The sequence below is a fragment of the Notolepis coatsorum genome (genome assembly GCF_963971535.1).
Source record: "Notolepis coatsorum genome assembly, chromosome: 5".
Taxonomy (NCBI): Eukaryota; Metazoa; Chordata; class Actinopteri; order Aulopiformes; family Paralepididae; genus Notolepis; species Notolepis coatsorum.
Genome location: NC_140169.1, coordinates 206,952,378 through 206,958,665, shown reverse-complemented (window position 1 = coordinate 206,958,665; position 6,288 = coordinate 206,952,378).

Sequence of the window (6,288 nt, the reverse complement as noted above, 5' to 3'; positions counted from 1 at the left end):
CAGAGCCTCTGATCTCAACAATCCATCAGTGGACCAATTGCATGCTTTTGCAGAGGACGAGAAGCCTTCCGTCGACTCCTTCAGACATTAACACTTCCAGTGCCACTTGTTAACATGGTAAAGCATGGTTAAATGCCACCACCCACTTCAATGATAGCGTTGTGAACGCATAATCTCTGTCTTAAATTATGGCTGTGTCTAATCTGCCCGTCGTTTATCAATGACTTGTTTGCAGTCAACATTGTCGAAACGGATTGTTTTTTTAATCGCTTCATTTCCGTTTTATAGCATTTTGAAAAGCCCTCGTTTTCAAGGAAAATATAAAGATTCTGTGATAATCGGCATTTACTGGAATATTCTGGCATACACAAAAAAGTTGTCATTTTTCTGCCTAAATATGAATCGTTTTCAAATAAATGCTAGATTATCGATAGTATATGTGTACTTATGCACGCTATAGAGGCGATCTGAAAAATCGATTTTCTCATTTCCTCATCAGCGATCACAGCCACACACACACACACACACACACCCATAGGGCAATATAGGTGAAAATAGCTCTGATTATCCTAAGACTGGTAAAATAAATTCCTTACCTCAGATCAGATGTTATCCAAAAAGATTATTCCAATTCCTGATCGCCATTCCAAATATCGATCACGCTTATTGATTACAGTGTTGGGTACTGTAAATACATAATCCACGCGTTTTCCGGGCCGGCGATCACAATGGATTCTTCAGTTGGCCTTGACGGAAAAGTAAAATGAGGAAACTGACGCACCCCCCAATGGGTTTCCGTTGGAAAAAATTGTTGCCGGTCTCCGTGCACAGATGAAGCACACCTGTGTCAGATGTGCCTGAGACATTATTGTTTATTATTATTATTAAAATGTATGTTTTTTATTAAAACGTTTCTTGAATTTTATGATTTACACAGTGAAAATCCCCATTTGAAATAATGTATATTAGTTATATTTATTAGTAAAATAACACCATTAGCCATTAGCCATTAGCCATTAGCCTTTTCATGTCACGCACCACCTAGAGGGCGCTCGCGCACCACAAGGGGTGCACGCACCACAGTTTGGGAACCACTGGTCTAAAGTAATGGGGTGCAGTTACACAGGGAGAGACGATAGGGGGCGGTATCTTCCCAATTGAGCTCAGAGAGAGTCTGCAACACTAACCTGAGGCTCGATTGATGAAATATGAATTCAAATCACCAATAAAATAAAATACGACAAACAAACGCTATATAGCGTTGGCGGGCACTCAACGGTCGGCATGAACTAACGACAAAACGCGTGGCTGGCATCCAAAGTGTTAAGCACCCCCACAGCCCAAATGGAATGATAAAAAAAATAAAAAGTATACTTTTAAAAATAATTTCTTTTTTATAGTCGACTAATAGTCGACTATCGGCAAATTTTGGCCTATCAAAGTCGACTATCCAAATCTTTAGTCGGGGACAGCCCTAATACTGTATGAGCTTGTTGTCTAATTATTCCTACTGCAAGTGAAGCTTGAGTTTGACACTATTAGACCAGTGGTTTCCAAACTTGTTTACCAAGACACTGAAAATAAAAATAATTCCCCACTGCACCCCAACAAACATGCTCAACATGTCAGAACTTAAGCTGTTAACCACTTAAGCCTACCCCACATTTAGCATAAAACGCCTGACAATGACATACCCAAAGTAATTTTTTATTTATTATAATTTATACTTATAGCACATGGTCTGGTCTCTTTTGAAAGGTAACATTGAAAGGTAACATTCTGAAGTTTCGTACACATTAAAGAAAAATCACTTTGAGTGCTAATGTAATAGAAAAACTGCGACTTGAACACACTGAAATTAAACATTTGCTCCTTACTTTTGTGTTGACTTGTTGCCAGATGCCTGTTTTTGGGTTCCAGCTGAGAGGTAGGAGCTGGAAAACATAACGGTTCCATAGCCTGAAGTCTTATAGTCATACAGTCCAAAGTTTATAAAAATCCCACAAAAAATTCGTTTTTTAGAAAGGTTTTTGTAATGTGTGTACCGCAATAATTCAGCGTGATTATCCAAAATGGCCGTCCACTTCCATTCATTCAGACGTGCGAGTCAAAACAAAGGACTCCTTCGTCACCTTCCCCCACTCTCACCCACTCTTCTGGGATCGCTTTCGGAGCAGATGCTCCTTGGCTACAACGCTGGTCAATAATTTTTGCCATCAGCGGTGACTGGTCAGTTCGGGACCGTTTACAGTCGGATGTGGTCACTTGACAGAGCCACCTGTCAAATGACGCTCGCCGGATATTTCATCTTGTAACTCGAGACCCGAAGCATGCAATAGGTTGAGTGTGGTGGCGATCGGAAGGCGGCAAATTCAACTTTCGAACAGTGTATTTGTTGATTTGGCCGAAAATTGCAGCCCTGAGCCGACAGATGAGAGAAAAGTGCTGCGACGGGAGCAAAGTGCTGCAACGTCCCTTATACGGGCCATCGAACGTTAACTCATTCTGCACCAATCACGGAATAAGTCGGGTTAACTCGCCAACCGTTCAGCGCCAATCACGAGAAAACTCGCGTTTTAATCGTTATTTCCCCCTTCATATGCAATGCCAGACAACGTGGGACGGACCTCCATGAGCAGTATTTGGAATGGCGATCAGATAATTGGATTATTTCTTTTGCATTACACCAGAGACCAGGTATATATCCAATCTTGCGTTGATCTGATATTTCTTTCTACCGCGATCGAAGCTGTGTGTGTGGAATGTGTGTGGCTGTTTACCGTTGGTGGCAAGAGGGGGGGGGGCGTCGCACTCCAGGGACCATTTCATGTATGCACGAGGAGACATAATAATGATAATCTACCATTGATTTCAGGAAGATTCGATAATCAGGCGAAAAATGACAACATGATAAGTGTATTCCACTAAAACGCTATTATCGCGTCTTTTCCTGAGATTACTAAGAATCACCAAAACTATACTCATATTCAAAACGGTATAAAACGGAAATGTACGGATGAAAAAACAAATCCGTTTTGTACATGTTGACTGGAAGCAACTCACTGACAATCGACGGGTGTATTAGACCCATAGCTATAATATAAGATATATTTTAAGTAGGGCTGTCAGTTTATCGCGTTAATTAGATTAATTAATTACACAGCAAATTAGCGCGTTATGAAAATTTACTAAAAATTTATAAAAAAAACAAAATTTATTTTTATTTTTTTATAAATTTATTTGTTCTCATTCATTCCATAAGAACGTAGAATACACATTTACAGACTTTTTTTTTATGTATGGATCCCAGGGAATGTATTCCCAGTGTCAGAAATACTGTGTCTGTTACTAGGCTTGGGTAAATTGTAATGAACCAAATGAGAATATCAATAATTTTTTTTTTATCTTTGACTGTGAATAACTATGCAAAAATTTACCAGACCTGAAAAATCTAAGCAAATTAATAAATGGAAGATGATTAAACAGAAGGTTTTGTAGATACAGTACTGAATTTTGCCATCCGGACCCATGCAATTTGAAATATGATTATAGAATATCAGGCATAAAATGGTTATGCGATTAAAATGTGATTAATTAGATTAATTAATTACAAATCCTGTAATTAATTAGATACATTTTTATAATCGCCTGACAGCACTAATTTTAAGCACTCGCAAATTTCGCAGTCTCCGATGGCGTTCTAGCGCCCCCTGGCGCCCCGACCCCTGGCGCTGATTGAGTTAAGGTAACAGCACACCATAATTCGTTTGTAGCATAATTGTTAAAAGAGATCATACTATTTTCAGAATTAAAATCTTGGCCTCTGTGTTGTCCTGCTCTGTTTCTTCCTGTAGAGCAGGGGTCCCCAACCTTTTTTGAACCAAGATCTACTTTTTAATTTACCAGCTAGCCGAGAGCTACCAGCCAAAATTGTATATTGTAAGCTGTCATTTGAGGCTTTATAAAAGCAGCATAATGAACACAGATCTGTCAGTGCCGAGTCCGACCTCACCTTAAATAACAAACAGTTGTTTGTTGTAGTTAACAAGGAGAGGCAGAGTTGATTTTGCAAAAAAAAAGAAATTGTATAATCTAATTTTATGAATCGAGATCTACTTGAAATCAGCCTGCGATCTACCTGTCGATCGCGATCGACTGGTTGGGCACCACTGAGGATATCTGTGTTGTCCTGCTCTGTCCCTTCCTGTAGGGCCTCTGTGTTGTCCTGCTCTGTCTCTTCCTGTAGATACATCTGTGTTGTCCTGCTCTGTCCCTTCCTGTAGATACATCTGTGTTGTCCTGCTCTGTCTCTTCCTGTAGGGCCTCTGTGTTGTCCTGCTCTGTCTCTTCCTGTAGATACATCTGTGTTGTCTTGCTCTGTCCCTTCCTGTAGATACATCTGTGTTGTCCTGCTCTGTCTCTTCCTGTAGATACATCTATGTTGTCCTGCTCTGTCCCTTCCTGTTGATACATCTGTGTTGTCCTGCTCTGTCTCTTCCTGTAGACACATCTGTGTTGTCCTGCTCTGTCCCTTCCTGTAGGGCCTCTGTGTTGTCCTGCTCTGTCCCTTCCTGTAGGGCCTCTGTGTTGTCCTGCTCTGTCTCTTCCTGTAGATACATCTGTGTTGTCCTGCTCTGTCTCTTCCTGTAGGGCCTCTGTGTTGTCCTGCTCTGTCTCTTCCTGTAGATACATCTGTGTTGTCCTGCTCTGTCTCTTCCTGTAGATACATCTGTGTTGTCCTGCTCTGTCCCTTCCTGTAGAGAGCCTCTGTGTTGTCCTGCTCTGTCCCTTCCTGTAGAGACCTCTGTGTTGTCCTGCTCTGTCCCTTCCTGTAGATACATCTGTGTTGTCCTGCTCTGTCTCTTCCTGTAGAGACCTCAGTGTTGTCCTGCTCTGTCTCTTCCTGTAGAGACCTCTGTGTTGTCCTGCTCTGTCTCTTCCTGTAGATACATCTGTGTTGTCCTGCTCTGTCCCTTCCTGTAGAGACCTCTGTGTTGTACTGCTCTGTCCCTTCCTGTAGATACATCTGTGTTGTCCTGCTCTGTCCCTTCCTGTAGATACATCTGTGTTGTCCTGCTCTGTCCCTTCCTGTAGAGGGCCTCTGTGTTGTCCTGCTCTGTCTCTTCCTGTAGATACATCTGTGTTGTCCTGCTCTGTCTCTTCCTGTAGATACATCTATGTTGTCCTGCTCTGTCCCTTCCTGTTGATACATCTGTGTTGTCCTGCTCTGTCCCTTCCTGTAGAGACCTCTGTGTTGTCCTGCTCTGTCCCTTCCTGTAGATACATCTGTGTTGTCCTGCTCTGTCCCTTCCTGTAGATACATCTGTGTTGTCCTGCTCTGTCCCTTCCTGTAGAGGGCCTCTGTGTTGTCCTGCTCTGTCTCTTCCTGTAGATACATCTGTGTTGTCCTGCTCTGTCCCTTCCTGAAGATACATCTGTGTTGTCCTGCTCTGTCCCTTCCTGTAGGGCCTCTGTGTTGTCCTGCTCTGTCTCTTCCTGTAGAGGGCCTCTGTGTTGTCCTGCTCTGTCCCTTCTTGTAGAGAGCTCTGTGTTGTCCTGCTCTGTCTCTTCCTGTAGATACATCTGTGTTGTCCTGCTCTGTCTCTTCCTGTAGAGACATCTGTGTTGTCCTGCTCTGTCCCTTCCTGAAGAGGACCTCTGTGTTGTCCTGCTCTGTCCCTTCCTGTAGAGACCTCTGTGTTGTCCTGCTCTGTCTCTTCCTGTAGATACATCTGTGTTGTCCTGCTCTGTCTCTTCCTGTAGAGGGCCTCTGTGTTGTCCTGCTCTGTCCCTTCCTGTAGATACATCTGTGTTGTCCTGCTCTGTCCCTTCCTGTAGGGCCTCTGTGTTGTCCTGCTCTGTCTCTTCCTGTAGATACATCTGTGTTGTCCTGCTCTGTCCCTTCCTGTAGATACATCTGTGTTGTCCTGCTCTGTCTCTTCCTGTAGATACATCTGTGTTGTCCTGCTCTGTCTCTTCCTGTAGATACATCTGTGTTGTCCTGCTCTGTCCCTTCCTGTAGATACATCTGTGTTGTCCTGCTCTGTCTCTTCCTGTAGGGCCTCTGTGTTGTCCTGCTCTGTCTCTTCCTGTAGATACATCTGTGTTGTCCTGCTCTGTCCCTTCCTGTAGATACATCTGTGTTGTCCTGCTCTGTCCCTTCCTGTAGAGAGCCTCTGTGTTGTCCTGCTCTGTCCCTTCCTGTAGAGACCTCTGTGTTGTCCTGCTCTGTCCCTTCCTGTAGATACATCTGTGTTGTCCTGCTTTGTCTCTTCCTGTAGAGACCTC